The sequence below is a fragment of the Canis lupus genome, chromosome 23, assembly GCF_048164855.1.
Source record: "Canis lupus baileyi chromosome 23, mCanLup2.hap1, whole genome shotgun sequence".
Taxonomy (NCBI): domain Eukaryota; kingdom Metazoa; phylum Chordata; class Mammalia; order Carnivora; family Canidae; genus Canis; species Canis lupus.
The window spans coordinates 14294060-14315472 of record NC_132860.1 but is presented as its reverse complement, the minus strand read 5'-3'; the positions used below and the strand labels follow the sequence as shown (position 1 = coordinate 14315472).

Below are 21413 nucleotides of genomic sequence, written 5' to 3'. Positions count from 1 at the left end.
TCTTATTAAATTTTCTTTAGTTGTAGAATATCATGAACATTTTAATTCTGTTCCTTAGTATCGAATATGCATAGTAATTTAAATAGTCACAAATGTTGCTTCTTTTTTTTTTTGTTAAAGATTTTATTTACTTATTCATGAGAGAGAGAGAGAGAGGCAGAGACACAGGCAGAGAGAGAAGCAGGCCCCATGCAGGGAGCGACGACATGGGACTCGATCCTGGGACATCAAGACCACACCCGAAGCCGAAGGCAGGCGCCAAACCACTGAGCCACCCAGGGATCCCCCAGATGTTGGTTTTTATTTATTTATTTAAAAAAAAATTTTTTTTTATTTATTTATGATAGTCACACATTGAGAGAGGTGGAGACATAGGCAGAGGGAGAAGCAGGCTCCATGCACCAGGAGCCCGATGTGGGATTCGATCCCGGGTCTCCAGGATCGCGCCCTGGGCCAAAGGCAGGCGCTAAACCACTGCGCCACCCAGGGATCCCCAGATGTTGGTTTTTAAACATTCCTCCATCCCTCTAAACTTTTTGTTGGGACCAATGAAAGCAAGTGGCCTGTCAAAACCAGAAAAGGTAAGGAAACAGATTCTCCTCCAGAGCCTCCAGAAGTATCACGCCCTTCTGACATCCACCCAATTTAGACTCAACCTCCAGAAATGTGTGATAATAACTATGTGTTCATTTGTTATTAAAGCCACTAAGTTGGGGCACCTGGGTGTCTCAGTAATTGAGCATCTGCCTTTGACTCAGGGTGTGATCCTGGGATCCTGGGATCGAGTCCCTCATTGGGCTCCCTGCAGTGAGCCTGTTTCTCTCTCTGCCGATGTCTCTGCCTCTCTCTGTGTGTCTCTCATCAATCAACAAATCTTAAAAAATAAATAAAGCCACTAACTTTGTCATTATTTGTTACAGCAGCAATAGAACATCTAAGTGAAGATCGACATAGAGTAAGATCATTATGAGACATAGCAAAGAAAATCTACAGGCCTTGCCTAATGCAAAAACAAGAGGAATCAGAACTGGATCAAAACAAGCAATATGTAGATAAACACTGAGTAAGAGTTTTGCCATTTCTCATAATGAGAAGGGAACTGGACATTTCTATGGAAATTCACTATGTTTTTGTTATAGTTTGATGTATGTGTTAGTTAGGGTCTTCCAGAGAACAGAACCCATAGGAGTTTTGTCTATGTGTTGTGTGTTTTTAAGGAACTGTCTCATAAAATTGGGAGTGAGAGTGGACTGGCAAGTCTGAAGTCTGTAGGACAGGCTGGCAGACTGAAAATTCAGGTAAGAGTTGAGTTGCAATTTTGAGAACTCTTTAGGGCAGCAGGCTAGAAACTCAGGCAGCATTCCTATATTACAGGCTTCAGGAGAATTTCTTCTTCATTAGGCACCAGTTTTTGCTCTTAAGACCTTGAACAGATTAGATGAGACCCACTCATATTATGGAAGATAATCTGGTTTATCCAAAGTCTACTGAATTAAATGTTAATCACATCTAAAAAATACCCTTACATAACATTTAGACTGATGTTTTGACCAAACATCTATGCACCATAGCCTAGCCAAGCTGACACATAAAATTAATCATCACAATGTACGTAAGTATGTTTAACTGTCTAGTAGAATATGCTCATTCATTATCAACAAATTCTTTGTTGTGTTCATGAACTTGCTTTATTACTGTTCAGACCTAGTTTTTTAAGGAATCCACGGCCCCAAGAATCTCTTCCATCTTCAGTTTGGGTGAGAATGTTCATGAAAGTTTTTGAATTATGTACAGCATTTTGAGTGGATACATGTTCGTGCATTTTTTCTGGGGGAGCGATCCCGAGCTTTCACCATTTTCTCAGAAGTCTAAAAGGGTCTGATACTGGCCAAGAAAGGTATGAGCCCCTATAGACAGACATCTAAACTGAGTGAATCATTTTTGACATTTGAAGGTGGGTTTCTGACGTCTGAACGATCAGCGCCCTTACAGACTTCTCTCAGAGTTGCTTATTACATAAATACAAAGTCCTCACCAACTGCAAATAATAGAGTAAATATATCTTTGCTTTCCAACAAGGTTTGTCATCTCTTACTGTATTACAACTGAGATGGAATGGTCCTAAATGAGTGTCTCAGAAGCAAGTTTCTTGGTCATTACAGTTTTATGGATGAGTTATTTAGTTAACACATACTAAGGAGTGAACAGCAGTGAGGAGCCTTCCAAATTCTTAGAGAAAGAGGGGCACCTGGGTGGTTCAGTTGGTTGAGCATCCGACTTTTGATTTTGGCTCAGGTCATGATCTCAGGGTCATGAGATTGAGCCCTGTGTTGGCTTCTGCACTCAGCAGGGAGTCTCCTTGAGATTCTCTCCCTCTTTCTACCTCTGCTTCTCCCAATATCACCTTCACTCTTGCTTTCTCTCTCAAATAAATAAAATCTTTTAAAAACCCAAATTCTTAGAGAAAGAATTCCCACCCTCTGAACCCTAAACTTATCAACTCAGCACATATGAGAAGCCAGAAAAATGTCTCCAAGGCCCTAAGGGCAGTTGTGTCCCTTAAGTGAATGAATCAATGAATAGGGGAAACTAGTATTTAAAGGAGTTCTGACTACAAAGTGGCTGCACAAGGGAATTTCTAGGATAATGGAACTCTTCTGTATGATACTGTAGTTGTAGACCTATGATTTATGTATTTGTCAAAACTCACAAAATCATACATCACAAATAGTGAACATTTTTGCATGCAAATAAAAAAAATGAACCAAAATCAATCAGGACATCCAAGGATCTCAGGACAGAATGCAGACAGTGACAAATGAATCTGACTGTATTACAAATATATGACATAACCTCACTGAAGGAAGTGGGGGAAAACAGAAGGTGACTTAAGTAACTTTGGAAAACCATGTTTAGATTCGATACTTAAAAGCTAAAGAGAAAAAGAACATTATAAACACTATACTCTATTTGGTAAGGGTCAGTATATCTGAAGCTGATTTATTTGTATAGGGTAAGATAAATAAATTACAGACAATGGGAGTCAGATTTCTCACTTCAGAGAAAGAAGTTAATCAAGAAGAGGCTAGGATGAATCCTGTAGTATTAGAATTGGAAAAAAAAAAGAATTGGAGATATCTATATGAACTCATGTTTATCTTAATATATATTCAGATAGATACAGAAATATAAATGTGTATTTTTACAGATGTTAATATCTATGTGTATGTGCATGTGCACATATGAGTGCAAACACACATGCACACACACACTTATTTGCTAGCTCTGGTCCCTGAGTAGGCCTAGAAGCAGTGACACCTTAGTAGCAATGAGCACACCCAGAACCTGAATCTTAGTTCCTAAATAAAATTCTCCAATAACAGGATACAGGAAGTAACCTAAAAGAACTCTCAAAATGGGAAGAATTTGGCCAAAGTTGGAACAATTTGAACAACGTAATGATCGTACTCATTATAATCTAAAGAATAAATACCCACGAGTCCATATTGATGTAAATAAACAATTGAATAAATAAGTAGACAAGTGCCAGAGAAAAAGCAAATTTTCCTTATAGAAGAATTCAGAACAATATTTGTAGATCCCTCCCTGCACCACTCCAGGAAGTAGATCTGAATTACCCTTTCCTGGGGTATGGGCTAGACTGAGTGACTTGCTTCCAAAGCACAGAATATAGGAAAGAAAAATAAGGAAAAGGCACTTCACCTTTGTGGTAATTTCTCCCCAAACTTAAAACTAGTGTAATCATAAGAAAAACTCAAACTGAAGGACATTCTACAAAGATCTGACCTGTATTCCTCAAAAACATCAACGTCATGAAGAACAGAGAAACTGAGAAACTGCCAAAGATTGGAGAGGATTAACAGGGTAACTAAATGTAACATGGAATCCTGGACTGGATCCTTGAATGGAAAAATGACATTAGTGGAAAAACTGGTAAAATCTGAATAAAGTACATGGTTATTGTTAATCTCTTAGTTTTAACAACAGTACAGTATCATGATTATGTAAGATGTTAACATTAGGGGGAACTGGATGAAGGTCACCCTCAATACTAACCTTGTATATCTAAAATTATTCCAAAAAGTATAAGTAGGTTCAGCAAAATCTGGTAGAGTGTCTAATACAAGAAAAATGTTCTGTGGGTCAGGAATATTTCCCCAGGCCTGAGCTAGCTAAAATGTATCTCAGGTCCGGGTCCTTTGCCTGAAGATCCCTGCTTACCAACAACTTTTGGATTGCCAATTCTGCCTAGAGGGAGCTGTGGTTCTGGGTAAATGAAAGCATTGAAGAAGTCAAATGAGCATTCTGTCTTTAGAAAGATAAATCTCCTAATTATAAATTAATCAATTAACTGGCATCCAGGCCGATCACACCAACCTCAGAAAATTTAGTTAGGAATCTCTCACTGAGAACCTACTCGTCCCAAGGTCCAAATCTTAGATTCAGGACTAGCAAACCTTAAATTCAGACCCTATCATCTGGTAGGTTCCCTCTGCAATTCCTACCTACCTCCACCCCTTTATCCACATTGTTGTCTTAGCCCATTAGGCTTCCCAGCAGCCAGTAGTAACCTCCAAGAACACCACCCTTGCTTTATACAATAAAACCTATTTCTGATGCCTTAGCATCCCTTTTACTTTCTCAAATAATATGAATCTCAGTTTTAAAAGTGAGATTCCTTTAGCACCCTTGATATTTTATTAAGTAAAAGTTGTGCATGTATTCCGCAAAAATTAGGGCACAATATCATTAAACAATGACTCTAACATCTAGCCTCTACCAGGTTTTTACGATGTTGAAAGAAAAGAACTTGATTCTCTCCCTCCTAATACAACTAATTTTTCTTTAATCTGTGTACTTCCTTGTGCTTTTCTTTGTCATTATTTTGTTTGAAGGCCTGTGTACCATGAATTGCCACTTCTTTCAAAGATGAAGATAGAAATATGTCATTTGTATTTCAGTTATGAGGTTCTTCCCTTTTTCTCACTTCCAAAACTTTACCTTGAACTTCAAGTTCTTCTGGTCAACATGACTCTAACCTGGTTGTCAATAATATTTAGTAACTATTATAATGGAGAGCATATCTTTACCACTCAAAACTCACCAAACCCTATACTGAAAACTATGTGTTAGTGAGTCAAGCCTAAGAATGAAGAGCATCTTATGTTAACCAGAATGAAAACTAAGTTTGTTGGATAATTGTTTCCTCTCTGTTGTTCATTTTATTACACATAATTTTTTGTGTGATTACTAGTCTTGGCTTTAAAGAAATGAGAGAGAGAATGCAGGGGAGGGGGGCAGAAGGAGAAGGAGAGAGAGCCTTCAGCAGACTCCAAGCTTAGCACAGAGCCCATCTTGGGACTTGATCTCACAACTCCAACATCACAATCTCGGCAGACACCAAGAGTCAGCAATTAACCGACTGTGCCACCCAGGTGCCCTGGGAAGAGTAATTTTTGACTCACAGAGTTTTTTTCGTATTATTACAGACAAGTCTGGGTTTAAAAATGCTTCACTGTGTGTATTCTCTCCCAGGATTGGGTATAGAGTGGGATATTTCCTTGCCTTTACACTGTGGATGAGCAGTTAACCCCTCCTTGTTCTCCTCTCCTCTGGGAACTGTTCCTAGCCAGGGTCTCAATGCCTCAACTCAGTTTCTCCTTCAGTTCTGGTCCTCATTTCTGTGCTGTGCCCATAGTAATGAGAGAATATTTGCCTGAATTTTGTCATTTACAAAATTCATACTCTTTTTCCATCTTTTTAATATTATCATATATTTCCAACTAAAAATACTTAGTAGACAAAGTTCAGGGGAGAAGATAAGCCTGGATGTTTAAATTTGGGAGTTGTCAGCATCCATATGACATCTAATATACACACTAAATGAAGGCACCAGGGACGCCTAGGTGGCTCAGTGGTTGAGCATCTGCCTTTGGCTCAAGATCCCAGGGTCCTGGGATCGAGTCCCCCGTTGTGCTCCCCTCAGGGAATCTGTTTCTCTCTCTGCCTAGGTCTCTGCCTCTCTCTCCGTATCTCTCATTAATAAATAAATAAAATCTTAAAAAAAAAAAAACAGAAAAAAACGAAGCCACCAGCTTCTGTCCTTATACTAAATTTTAGTAAAGCTCAATTTCTTTTTCATTTCTGCATAAATACATTAAAAATACATGTAATTAGAAGCTCTCATATTTTCCTTCTGCACATGCTTAAGGTACTTGAGCTTTGCTTTACAAAACACTGTTCAGGGACACAGAAATCCAAACACTGAGTTTTATGAAATATACATTTTCAATTTTACAACAAACTGCCACTTTCTTTTAAAAAATGCAATGTACTAACTTATAAGAAGTTAATGAAAGAGTTCTTGTTTCTTCACATCCTTTCGTAAACTTTGTATTATCAGACTTAGTGCCTGTCACTCTGTGAGTTGACCTCTCCCCAAAGGGACCAGATTCCTGCTCTAACTGGCTAGATGAGAAACTCTTATTCTCACCTTAGCAACAGGACTTTAGAGAATAAAGTCCCTGAGAATAAGATATAGTTCCAGAGAAATGAAATTCATTAGTGGGCCAATAATTAGATATGAATTTAATAATTTATTCTCTTTTGATCTCTAGCAAATGTTTTAAACATAATCACATAAAGCTAAGACATTGTCACCAGGAGACCATTAAGCACTACTATCTATTATCTGGCATATAAGTACGGTTTCATTTAAGTATTTGTTGAATGAATAGAAGGAAATGTCATTATATAACCATGAACTAACACAACTAGGTGCCTCTCATGATTCCTGTTTCCTTTGCTTCCCTGACATGACTTACCAGGCCTCATAAGTTGAGACATTTTTTGGTCCTGTCATCTTCTAAATTCCTACTACCATTGCTCAAATTATCACCACCTAAATCTATTCTCATTTCCCATGCTCTCATCTCAAGTCTTTTTCCTTTCAGGCCAACTTCCTTTTTTTTTTTTTAATAAATTTTTATTTATTTATGATAGTCACAGAGAGAGAGAGAGAGAGAGGCAGAGACATAGGCAGAGGGAGAAGCAGGCTCCATACACCGGGAGCCCGATGTGGGATTCGATCCCGGGTCTCCAGGATCGCGCCCTGGGCCAAAGGCAGGTGCCAAACTGCTACGCCACCCAGGGATCCCCAGGCCAACTTCCATATAGCCACTAGAGTTATCTTTCCAAAGCTCAAATAAAATAGCATCAGTCCTTTTTATCAAAAATTCCAATAGTGCATGCCATGCAGGGCTTTTCATAATCTTTCTTTAATCTATTTTCCAACTTCATCTCCTACTACTTCACATCGAGTACTCCCACCCTCTATCCCACACTTGAGAAAAGTTAAGCTGTTTATCATATTTCAACTTGATGGTTACTCTTTCATGTTATGTGACATTCTACATGCTCATCTTCTGCCTGGAAAATACTCAATTAACATTATTCCTTACCCTTTGGAATTCAAGCCAAATATCTCTTCTGTAAGGCCTTTCTTAAATCCCCAAGGCAGTTGCTGCTCTGTGCTTCCATAGAATATTCTATTGACTCTTCTCATAGCATTTATATTTTATTTTGTTCATCTTTTTTGCCGTCTTGACCAATACTCTTCAGTAGAAACCTAACACAAGCCCATGTAATTTTAACTTTTCTACTAGCCACATTAAAAAGAGTAAAAACAAACAGATAAAAAGAATTTTCATTATATTTTATTTAACCCAATATATCCCAAATATTATCATCTCAGTATGTAACTGATATAAAATCCATTAATGAGGTATTTTAGCTTATCTTTTTGGACTAAGTCTTCAAAATCCTGTGTTCTTTGAACTTATAGCATATTGCAATCTGGACTGACCACATTTGATGTGCTCAACAGCCACATATATCTAGTGGCACCCAGGTGGGACAGCTAGTGTGAGCTTCAAAAAGGATCCTATCTTGTTCATTTTTTAATTCCCAGGTACTTGATTTGTAAGATGTGCCTAATAAATATTTGTTAAGTGAATGAATGAATAGATGAACAATGATAAAAATAGCTAATGTTGACTGCTTATCATGTGAAAAGGCACTGTGATAAGCAATGTACATCGCTCTCATCAGCAAATGCTTGGTTGGCATTCGGTTGCTCCTTAACAGTCATTAAATAATTATGTAGTCTTGGGTAAGCCACTTAACTTCTTACAATCTCAGTTATTCTATTTGTGAAAGGACAGAGGGTATGAGCAAAGCGACTCAGACCAGTTCTAAAATAGAGGATGGGTAAGAAATTTTAAGAAACAGAGCTGCACAATGGAAGAGCACATGCTTTGGAATTAGACACACTGTGTTAGAATTCCCAATTCCACTATTCACTTATATGCTCTTAGGCAATTTCATTAAATTCCCTAATTTTCCACTTCTTATCTGTAAAATGGAGACAGTAATACTCATCTTGTGAGGTTTGTAAATAACATCTTCAAAGTGTTTGGCTAGAAAATAGGCATTATTATTGGTTCTAGAAAGTCTTTCACTTTTTTCCCTTAAGAGTCAACAATTTTAAAGATTTTATTGATTTGAGAGAGAGAGAGAATGTGTATACGAGTGGTGGGGGGCAGAGGAGAAGGGAAAGGGAAGGGAAGAAAAACCCTCCAGTGGATCCCAAGCTGAGCGTGGAGCCTAACAACATGGGGTTCAATCCCATGACCCCAAGATCATGACCTGAGCTGAAACCAGGAGTCAGACACTTAACCACTGAGTCACCCAGGCATCCCAAGATTTAACAGTTTTAAAGGTGAGCACTTACATAAGGTTTACCATGTGTCAGAAACTGTGCTAAGGGCTTTAAAATATTAACTTATGCAGTTGCATAACACCCCTATGAGATGGGTGCTATTATTGTCATTTCCTCTTTACCCTTGGGAAACTGAAGCACAGAGAGGAAACAAGGTTGCTTAATAATGTGGTGCTAGGATTTTACACCCAGAAGTTCAGTTGCGGTGTCAGGACTCTTAATTACTATGCTTTCTTATTCTCAAGCCAACCATTGCCTAATTCATGAGAAAGAAATCCTACAGGGATCCCTGGGTGGCTTAGCAGTTTAGTGCCTGCCTTCGGCCCAGGGCCTGATCCTGGAGACCCAGGGTCAAGTCCCACATCGGGCTCCCTGCATGGAGCCTCCTTCTCCCTCTGCCTGTGTCTCTGCCTCTGTCTCTCATGAATATATAAGAAAATGAAAATCTTAAAAAAAAAAAAAAAAAAAGAAACCCTACAAGTGGCTGCTCTAATAAATATTACATTAATTAACTGGTTTTTGTTGTGGAGAAACTAATCTGTGCACTCTGCCCTGGAGAGTAAGATTAGAGACTATGTCAAATGTAAATCCTATTTCCTTAAAGAATCATACCTTTGTATTTACTGATAAATTTTTACACATAGGTGTGGTTTGCTGCCTGAAGTTCTTCCTGGTTTGGAACAGGCATCTCCCTAGAAGCTGAAAGATGTTATAGTACTGATCTTAGAGACTTATACAGTTCTCAAAAAGCACCACCCAAAAAACAGGAAACAGGTGAGTCAGAGTCCAGTGGCTTTCACCATGGATGTGCTGTGATGTTAGAATACAGACGATGACCTAGTGATCCCCATTCCTGGGCATCCGCAGCAGTCCTGCTCTGATGTACATACAAAGGGAGTCAATCTCCAAAAAATGAAGAAAAAGTTTAAAAAAAAAAAAAAAGGAGACAGGAAAACGAAAAGAATAGTTTCCAGGTCTCAGAGTTCTATCGATTTACCACCATCCAAAAATTAGGTCTAAACACTGACAATGCCACCCACAAAAAAGGACAAAACTGACCACCTAATCAGATGAGGAAAGAAACTGGCCAGCAAGATGATTTTTTTCGTAACGATGCTTGAAAAACAGACAACAGATGGTATTTAAAGAAATATTACAAATCCTATTCCTCTTCTTCCCAACACCTGCGAACCACCAGGATACTTTAATCAATAGAGGAGATAGATAGTGAGACTGTAGCGGAGGCAAATTTTACTACTACTTTTTTAGGGTTTTTCAGCCAGGCCTGAGAATTAAACTGTTACAAGACAGGTTAAAAGGAGAAAAGTGTACAAACTTAGATGTTTTATATGACATGGGAGCTCTCATAAGAAAAGGAAGACCCAAAGAAATGGCAAACCCACCAGCTTTTACATTAGGTTGAACAAAAAGGCAATTGTAGGAAAGTAACAAAACTGTATGGGGAAGCTACAGGAAGATAAGTATTATTTTAACGTGTTCTATTATTTATGCAGGATTCTCTTGGCTTTCATCCCCTATTGAAGAATGTTCCTGTTTTCCCAGTACAGGGATGGCATCTTTCATACAGGAATGTTTATCTCCTGTTTTTAGGAAGAACGGGGAGATTAGAATGCTCTTCTTTCCATCTGCTCTTTTTTAAGTGCCTTTAGTTCAAAATAGCCCTTGCGGCAAAGTAGCATATTCTGTCTCCTTTTATTCCTCCCCTTTGAAGATGCCCCCAAAAAGATTCATGGCCCACAGTCTGAGTTGGCAGATTATTCTATTTCTCGGTGATTTAGTCTCTCAGTCTTGAGAATAGGTATTTTTGTTTGTTTGTTCAGGAGGTGGTGATGCAGATGAGGGTAGTTGTTCATCTAAGTTAGGTCACCACATGATATGAGCAATCATTTACTGAAGACCATTTTTTTTTTTTACAGAAACCAAAGAAAAGCAAATATTAATAGTTGGAAACTTTATTTCTGAGTTCAGAGAATAGCCAGTTGAGAAGATTTCTAGATTTTCTTTAAAAAGATTTATTTATTTTGAGGAAGAAAGTGAGCACCAGAGCAGAGCGGAGGGCAGAGGGAGAGGGAGAGGGAGAGAAATCCTCATGCAGACTCCATGATGAGTGCAGAGCCTACTGGGGCATGATTCCAGGACCCTAAGATCACGACCTGAGTGGAAACTAAGAGTCTGAGACTTAACTGACTGAGCCACCCAGGCGCCCCAGAAAGATTTCTAGATTTAAGCAAGAAGTTTCTCTATATGGTACAATGAGGATGGCAGTTGTAATTTGAGAAATTTCCTGTTTGTAGTTTGAATGTCTCTTGTCGCACTGAGTGTACCAGCGAATTTTCTGAGTGGCCTGCACAGGTAGACATGAAGGTTGTTTTTATCTATGATCTGTTGTGGTGATAAACTTAAGAAATTAAATTTATATCAGCTTTCACTTACAGGACTTTGGGAAAAGGACAGTTTTCATTCTTTGTGATTTCAAGTCAGAAGGTTGGGAGAAAAATGGAATATTAGTTTGGAGAGTTGTGGCTATATACTGGAGGAAACTAGAAAAGTTCAGGATTCAGACCAGTTTATAGCTAGATAACACAACCTCAAAGACAATGAATAGGGTTAGAATCTTAATTATAAGGGTATTTTACAGTTTTTCACTGAAATGTAATTTTCTCTTACCATATTTATTGAATATAATTACAGTAAGACTATTTTGTTTGTAAAATAAGTTTAGTCTCATTAAACTTGGCCTAATTATTTATATAAGTGCACCAAGAATAGAATTTATCACATAAAGTCCATTTTGTTGGAACTTTTAATAGGGAATCTTAGATTAAACCTTAAAAGCCATTTGAGGCTAAAAAATCAAGCCAAGAATGCACCATCAGACTTTGTCTATAGCATCCATAGATTTGGGTGAATTCCTCTCTTTTCAAGGCACCCAATGGATCTTAAGTTTCTTGGGCCTACTGGAAAGTAAACTTCCCTACTCACTGTAGGGATAGGGATCCTGTAAGCAATGATTGGGCTGGTATTTCAAGAGGCTTTATAAGCATTGACTCCATAGTCAACCATAGTTCCTTAAATGCATCTGGTTACATTATTTTTAAGATTTTATTTATTTATTTATTTGAGAGAGAGTGAGACAACAGGGAGAGGAGTAGAAGAGGAAAGAATCTCAAGCAGATTCCACATTGAGTGTGAAGCCCAATTCAGGGCTCCATTCCATGACCCCAAGACCATGACCCAAGCCAAAAACAAGAGCTGGATGCCCAACCCATGGAGCTACCCAGGCATCCCTCCATCTGGTCACATTTAAGTCTATGTACCTTGTTGTCAAGCATGACATTATAATCAAAGCCTTGATAATATAACAAAGTTTCCAATTGTTGCAAAGAAAACAGATTGTTTTAAAAAAGATTTTATTTATTTATTTGAGAGAGAGAGGGAGGGAGAGAGTGGGAGAGCACAAGCATTGGAGAGGGAGAAGCAGGCTGCCCATCCAGCAGGGAGCCCGATGCAGGGCTCGATCCTGGGACCCTGGGATCATGACCTGGGTCAACAGCAGTTTCCAAATTCTTGAGGGATCAGATAGGCAGAAAAAGATAAATATTTTAATTTTTGTTTACCAAGGGATAGTCTATCAAATTGAGAGAAGTTATAGATAGCTTAAGAAAAAGAGAAAATAGGTTTTCTTTTTTTACTTTAAAAAGATTGTATTTATTTATTTATTTATTTATTTATTTATTTATTTAGAACATGTATGAGCAGGGGAGGGGCAGAGAGAGAGAGAGAGAGAGACAGAGACAGAGAGAGAGACAGAGAGAATTCCAAGCAAACTCCATGCTGAGCATGGAGCCTGATGTGGGCTCAATTCCAGGAGCCTGAGATCATGACCTGAGCAGAAGGCAGTTGCTCAACCAAGTGATTGACCTAGGAACCACTCTTTTATGAGAGAGAGAGAGTGGTGTGTGAGCAAGGGAAGGGGCAGAGGAGGAAGGCGAAAGAAAATATTAAGCAGGCTCCAGGCTCAGCACAGAGCCCAACATGGGGCTTTAACTCATGACCCTGAGATCATGACCTGAGCTGAAATTGAGAGTCGGACACTCTACTGACTGATCCACCCAGGTGCTCCAGAATTCTAGAAATTCTTATCCAGTTTAGTGTTATGATATTAGAGTTATCAGAAATCTGTGTTCTAGAGTACTTGTCAGGGTCCTTTCCATGGATCTCTTTAAAAATGAAGTATTTTTGCCTGCAGTTGATTGTAAATGTTCTCAGGGAACAATGAAGAGTAAGACAAAAATGATCTATGAATGACAAAAGACTTAAAAATAGCCGTGGTTACAGATCTGGTGAGAGTTCACTATTAAAAAAGTGATACAATTAACAAGAACATTTGGTTATTTCTGTAGACATGCAATGTTTTCAAATAATAATTGGAATTTCAGCTGATTATACAGGCAGTAAGGATACTGACAGATTTCTAGGAATTCTGTACAATTTTTGAAATATTGGTAACATTTACTCATACAAATATGACTTAAAGGAAGTTAATTATCATTTTTATTTGACAACGTTTCCCATATAATATCACATTTCAAATAAGCTATTAGTTTAATTTCTTTTTATTAGGATAGAGAACAAATCTTTGAGATCATTGAGGGACCCTCTGAGAAATTCCAAAATTAGTTCAATGTCAAAAGATTCATTTTGAATTTGATTTTGGGAAATTTATTAAAAATGTTTAAAGGTTTAGAGCTCCCCTTGACATGGTGTTGAGGTGGCAGCCAGCAGTCCAGCTTTGTGCCTGGCTGCCTGACTTCTTCCTGCTACTGCTTTTCAGGGATAAGACAATTAAGACCTAGGTCAAATCTCCTTTCCAAGACTGCCTTCCAAATTTATTTGTTTATTTTTAGAGAGAGAGTGCAAACAGGTGCGGGGTGAAGGACAGAAGGAGGAGGAGAAGAAAAGAATCTCAAGCAGGCTGCCTGCTGAATGTGCAGCCTGAGGTGGGATTCAATCTTGTGACCCTGAGATCATGACCTGGGCCAAAATCAAAAGTTAGATGCATAATCAACTGAGCCACCCAGGTGGCCCTGAAGGAAAGTCTTAGTTATCATTGTTATTTTCATAGACAATATTACAAAAATCATTGGCATATAATGAGGTGATCCAAAACCCTAAAATGTAGGAAAGATTGTAGAGTACCAAGGAGTTAATGAAAATATTGTTATATGATTAGATTTTGTGATATTTGTGTGGCCATCTTTTAAAACTTAAAATTTTTTGTGATTTTTATTCTCCACTTGATCTTAGCCAAAAGGCTGAGAAGTGATGTGTGATTTTTGTTCTCATTTTTAATATTCACCTATTACCTAAAAAAAAAAAATCTAAGTTTAAAACATTTGATTAGGTAGTATCCCAACGACAAAATACTTAGCTATCTATCTAATTAAAGTGACAATTAAAAGATTTTAGAGGTACATACAGAAATTGGAAGAAAACAAACAAACAAAAAAACCCTCTCAGCTTCTTTAATATTGAAGACTCAGTTTTCCTAAGCAATCAAAAACCTGATAAAGACCATGTGAAGCACAGGGAATTATTTTGATAAGAATAGAATCTTTATTTCCTTGGCAGATAATACAAAAGGTAAAGAAAAATTTTTATAATCTCTTATTAAAAGCAGACCAATAGGGATCCCTGGGTGGCTCAGCGGTTTGGCACCTGCCTTTGGCCCAGGGCACAATCCTGGAGTCCCAGGATCGGGTCCCACGTTGGGCTCCCCGCATGGAACCTGCTTGTCCCTCCTCCTGTGTCTCTGCCTCTCTCTCTCTCTATGTCTATCATAAATAAATAAAAATAAATCTTTAAAAAAAATAAAAGCAGACCAATAGTCTAAGAAACTGTCATTTTAATGGGGAGAAAATTAAACTTATTTTGTATAAGTATATTATTGAGCTAATTTTTAAAAACTCTTATAAATTACCCATTTAATTTGGGCCAGCTTTGACCTTGCAACATGAAATTTCTTTTCTACAAATCTGCAATTTCCTACACCCATTTAGATTTTGTCTTATTCCTTTTTCTTATTTTGGAACATTTAGTTATTTTGCTTTAGGACAAAATTACTTCCTACTTTTCTTAACAAAAACATTCTGCCTTCATCATATACTCTTTATAAAAAAACACACCCCACTCTACTATACTTTGTACACACAGGTTTTTTTCCTTTGCTGTTTTTATTTTTAGTAGTTTTATTTTCATATATAGATTATAAACATTACAGATTACAAATTTTAACCATTTAGTAACCTTTATTTTCCAGTGAAAATTAGGGAGCAGGCAATTGTGAACTATTATATACTAGCATCCTCTAATAGCTTAGTAAATATATAATTACATAATACATACACGTAAAAAAAAAAAAAATACATACACGTAATTACAGATATTTATAATTGTTAAAGACTAATATGCTTTTTCACAGTATAGTTTTTTAAATGGGGTAAATGATATGTTTACAAACAGACCCAAATATCTTTTTGCTTTCTATAAAAATTAAGAAACCAAAACCAGATAAACTTATGTTTAGCATTTAATGTTTTGGTGTATTATCTTTTTTGGAAATGATCTAAATAATCAATGAATATCCATCATTTAATCTAACTTAGTATAACTTTAAGGTTTCAAGTTTCCAAAAGATTTTAAAAATTATTTTTAAGTAGACCAAATACTTTGTTTAATAAAGGTAGCATAATCTTAAATTAGTCTTTTTTACATAATCCCACCTATATAGAAAAAATCACAGAAGAGAACTTAGAAGTTAAGACATAAGGCTCTCTCCAACTTTTATTTTGTACTGCTGTGCTTTACATACATGAAACTATTTTTATTGAACAACTAATTTTTAAACAGAATTTATAATTTTACAATCTTAGGATCTAGTAGAGCTAAACTCATTTGATTAGTAAACCCAAGTAGAAAAAGTAGCATGTTTTCACTATGTTTAATGTTTACAATTCTGAAGAGATTACTGTTTTTACTAATCTAACAAACTTTAACTTTAATTTGCCAAAGATTGTCCTATATCTTGTGAGCTTGAAAAATATTTAGGTTAGTTTCTATATTTCTGAGAGTTTTAGGACTACTTAATTCATAGAAGTGCTTATTTTTTAAAACCAATTAAATATAGCTCTTTTACAAAGTAATTTTGGCTATATCACATGAAAGTAGAAAAATAATGTTATATAACATGTTATACCTAGATAGACACATACAGACATGCAAAAAGAGATCTTAGAGTTTTCATCTTATTTTATTTTTAAAAATTTATTTATTTGACAGAGAGAGTAAGAGAGAGGGAGTGCATGTCCGCACAAGTAGGCAGAGTGGCAGGCTGAGGGAGAGGGAGAAACAGGTTCCCCACTGAGCAGAGAGACTGATGCAGGGCTCAGGGCTCAGGGCTTGATCTCAGGATCTTGGGATCATGACCTGAGAAGGCAGACGCCTAACCAACAGAGCCACCCAGGTGCCCCTAGAGTATTCATTTTAAATCTCAGCTATGAGTTAGGTATAAATTCAGAAACACAAAATTTTCTAACTTATATAAGACTATCTTTGCCTTATTAATTTTCTCATTTCAATTTGATTTTCTTATAGGTTACAACAGGATGTTTAAGATGAGAGCACTCTAAAGAATCCTTTTGAAGAGGGGCGCCTGGGTGATTCACTCGGTTAGGTGTCCAACTCTTTGTTTCAGCTTAGGTCATCATTTCAGGATTCTGGGATCAAGCCCTGCACTAGCTCTGTGCTGGGCATGGAGCTTTCTTGGGATTCCGTCCGTCCTTCTCAGCATGTACAGGCGTGCTTGCTCTCTCTCAAAAAATCCTTTTAATTATAAGTCCAAATATTCAAAAGTATATCTTCTTTTAAAAATGAGGTATAATTGTAATATAAAGTTATATTAGCTTCAGGTGTATAGCATACTGATTCAACAAATCCATGCATTACTCAGTGCTCACCATGATAAGTGTAGTTACCATCTGTCACTATATAATGTTATTACAATATTCCCTATGCTATATTTTGCATCTCCATGACTTATATAACTGGAAATTTCTACCTCTTAATCTCTTTTATTTTGTCACCCTTCACCTCCCCTCTAGTAACCACCAGTTGGTTCTCTGTATTCGAAGAGTTTCTGTATTGAAGAGTTCACGTTTTGTTTTCTAGATGCCATATATAAGTGAAATCATATGGTATTATCTTTCTCTGTCTGACTTATTTCAGAAAATATACCTATTTGAATTGTGACTTAAAAACAAAATGTTCTCTTATGGTTTCAAATCAATATACCTTTTATGGCTCAACCATAGACACCAGAGGAGTCCCCAAAGAGAGTGCAAAGGATGCAGCCCTCCCAAAATCCAGTAAGTTCATTCCCAGAGTTAGCCTAAGAGTGCAAAGACTTTCACTCTCACAGGTGGTAACAATATCATTTGTCAAACTGGTGTCTGTTGTTACCTATGGGAAGATGAGATGCCTCCAGCTATAGACCAGCTTATCTGTGGTACTAGGTAGGTGATATCAGGATGAAGAGTTTTGTAACACTACGAAGGCAATGAGGGTGAGACAACAAAGGCCCTTCATGGACCAAGACCTCTCATTAAGAAAAACTTCCTAAAAAGCTAATGATGTTGGACAAAGAGAATGTTGCTTGTCATTTCGTGTCTTGGGTTTCTAGCCTGTTTGTCTGGTTGCCTGACACAAGCCAACACTTGTACCCTCCAGCTGATGGACACTTGAAGCCAAAATCTCAAGATATAAAACAAGATGAAAGGAACGTTCTCTGATTCCCCCCCCCCCCCATGATAAATACCACAAAAGACATACAGGAAAACAAAGACTAGGAGGCTATACCAGTGGGTACTCAGAACCAAATTTATGAGTCACAATTCAAAGAATTGATTCTTACAAATATTTTTCTCCTGCCAATCTATATTTAGAAAGGAAAAAAAGGTAAGGGGAGCCTCTTATTGTTCTCATCAAGATGAGAGGGGGGCTGTAGGCAGAGATCTGAGATACTGATGTGGTAAGAATCTTACCTTCTGCTGGTTTTTTGGTCAGATGTCCCAAGATCTTTTAGTGTTCCAGTCACTGACATTCCATCATTGCCACCAGAAGTTGTAGGGGAGGCAATATTTTATCTCTATCTTCTTAGGGTTTTTTAGTTGATCCTGAGAATTAAAGCGATATATTATAAATTAACAGGAGAAAAGCACACAAATCTATGTTTTATGTGATGCAGGATCTCTTGTAAGAAAGGGAGATCTAAAGAAAGGGCAAAACTTACAAGCTTTTATATTAGGTTAAATAAAAGGCAATTGTGAAAAAGTATCTAAACTACATGGGGAGGCTACAGAAAGATATTATTTTAACATGGTCTATTTATGCAGGATTCTCTTGGCTTTGATTCCCCATTGAAGAATATTCCTTTTCTCCTGGTACAGGGAGGGCATCTTTCATATGGGAGTGTTTAATTCCTGTTTCCAGGAAGAACAGGGGAAATTAGAATGCTCTTCTTTGCATCTGCTGTTTTTTAAGTGTCCTTAGCTCAAAAATAGTCTTTATGCCAAAGTGGCATATTTGGGGCTGGCATATCCTGCCATCCATCAAGAACTGAAAAGTCAATAGTTGGGATATAAGGAATGATTTAGAAGGGCCAAGAACATACCACCTACATTTCTGAAGTTGCTAAATAACTGAGAGTCATATGATTCACTTCCATGTGAAAACCAAACTTATCTTACAGATCTCTGAAACACTCAGAACAAATGCATTAAGTTTTACCCTCCTTTTATAGCTAAGGAAGTGAAGGTACAAGGGCCTGCGTGTACTTGTTCAGACTGGCAATAGATGGACAGCGGAAATATCAGAAACTTGGCAAAATTGTTTTTCCCCCTTAATAACAGTGTTTAAAATATGTTTAAAGCAGATGGCTTTTGGATATTCTAATTGACTACAGGGAAAGGTAGAGATCACCAAATGACTTGCAGAGAATAAATGTCCCCACCAGAAATTTGACTCCCTTGTGAACAGTTGCCTGAAACTCTTTCCACATTATGAAAGTATCTCTGATGCATTCTAGATAGCTGTGATGGGTTCTCCACTGTAACTACAAAGGAAGTTGTGTTCAACTTTAGTGTTGTCAACATGAGTATTTTTTAAAAATATTTTATTTATTTATTCATGAGAGACAGAGAGAAAGAGAGAGAGTGAGAGAGAGGCAGAGACACGGGCAGAGGGAGAAGCAGGCTCCATGCAGGGAGCCTGATGTGGGACTTGATCCTGGGACTCCAGGATCATGCCCTGGGCTGAAGGCAGATGCTAAACCGCTGAGCTGCCCAGGGATCCCGACATGAATATTTTTAATGTGAAACAGTTACTCTTAGATAGTTCACATTCTCCCTTGTCATGAAATCTGTAAAGATAAAGCGTCGTAAAAATAATTGCTAATTCTGTGAGGTCCATGAAAGACATATGTAAGATTCCATGTTATTCATTATGGGGAACACAAAGATGATAAGGACAAGGCAAAATGACTTGATCTTGTTTTGGAGATGGCAAATGTGGCTTGGTAGAAAGATTATGTGGTTTGCCATCAAACAGATTTAGATTTCAATCTCACTTTTGTCACCTAAAAGCTATGTGATGTTGGGCAAGTTCCTTGTCTCATTGAGCATCAGTTTTCCTGTCTATGAAATTCAGATGAGTAGATGAATACTTGCATAGGGTTGTTGGAAAGATAAAGAATCTCATCAGAATCACTTAATGAGATGTTGGCAAGAAGAAAAGTGTTTCCTCAGAGCAGGAAGATGCAGTATTTGCATAAAAAAAATTAGTGCTTGACCTTCCTTGTTTTTTGTTTTTAAAAAAGTTGTGAAATTCCAAGGGATTCAAAACAGCTATAACATCATATGTAGCACATGTGTTTTTGTGTTTATTCCTACAATTTTTTTTCAGTAATACATGATACTTCTCTTTAGGTTGTCAACTATTTGTGAATAGGTGTAAATTATTTTCGCTTGGTGGAATTTACCTTCATTTACAGAACTGTATTTCTTTTCTTTTCTTTTCTTTTTTTTTTCCCCAGAACTGTGTTTCTATAGTAAGGATCAAAAGCACATACAGGTATTTCATACTTGAATACAATTACAATGCAGTTGATTCCAATAAATGGCAGCGCAATTTTCAGGGCTCTTGTTGAAAGATGGGAAAAGCCTTTGAATGAATGATTACTTTCTTTGGTATTATACATTACTACTTATAAGTTAGACTCTGGGCAAAAGCGTTCCTTGCCTTTTGTGGAGGCACTTTTTTGTAGATACATAAATTCTTTGAATTCACTTTAGAATGATGGTGCACCAAAGGACACTGCCCTCCCCATGAGTTTGTACGATCTTGGAGACTGAACCACTGTTTTAAGTTCTCCTCCAGAAAGCCCATCTAGGGGGTGCTTGTGTGTGCTGGGTGTCTCTTCTGGAGGCATATGTTACATACACACTGACTTCAATCTAATGAGATGCCTTTATGCTCAACCCTAAAATCATTTTCGAAAATCATAATGTACTCATTAAGTAATTACTTAATTTTGTCATGTGGTTTCCTCAGAACTAATAGCTTATGTTTTCATATTTACATATAGTTATTTGAAAAAATCAAGACGTTTGCACAGAAATTTAAAAACTTACAATGAAAGTATTCTCCAGAAATAGTGTCTAGTTGCACATGCTGATAAATCTTAGCAGTGGTTTACTAGTTCTGCTCTTCTGAGAATATGCCCCTATGTTCCCTAGGCATTTAGATTGTTAGATAGCTGGCATTTATGTCATTAGGTCATTTTAAAATGTATTTCCTCATTATATTATAATGAACCCTTTATGTCTGTCTTCCTATTACACTCGATGGTCTTTGGGAAAATATTGTCTTACCTAATTATACGCCTACCTCAGGGACAAGTACTCTAAACAAAGGCATTTATCTGAACTGAACAATTTAATGACTAACCTAATAAATGAAAATCATGTAATCTTTAATTCTTCTGCTGCCGGTGCTCTTTCACAAGCTAGAATTTGACCCAGAGTCATGCTTGTTTTGGAAACGTTATCCCTGGCCCACTCAACAGCAAGTGCTTCTTTCACCTGGCCCTGGCGATTTCGGAATTCTGCTACAGGCCTGGGTTCCAGGCACACACATCTGGCCTAACCTAGTGGAACGCCTCATCCCTGAGGGTGAGCAGCTGTGCTAACTTCGTGTTCTGTGTCCTCCTGCAAGAATGACTGCACACGGTGCTGGACTGTGAGCATCTCCAGGGCAGAAGCCATGACATTTAAACGAAAGTTTCCTGGGTTCAGAACTTAGGTGGGCCACGAAGCACGCAGGTCAGCACACTTCTGTGGCTTCCAGCTGGGTGCAGCATCATGGGTGCTCTTATGCCACCAACTGGGGCCAGGGGGCTGAAACAAGCTCTCAATCCTTAAAGAAGAAAATCAGCCTGAACCATCCGAGCTCATTCTTAAGTGCGCCAAGAGCTCTCACT

The 21413-nt window shown here is 37.6% G+C and overlaps 1 protein-coding gene across 1 annotated transcript in view; it reads right to left on the bottom strand.

Annotated features, from left to right (window-relative positions):
• Positions 1-21413, bottom strand: part of LOC140614769 (glyceraldehyde-3-phosphate dehydrogenase-like) — a 76287-nt gene that overhangs the window by 54382 nt on the left and 492 nt on the right. The window contains exon 2 of the mRNA XM_072794027.1: positions 17920-18051. The gene's annotated coding sequence lies outside the window, so the exon portion shown is untranslated. The remainder of the gene's footprint in view (positions 1-17919; positions 18052-21413) is intronic.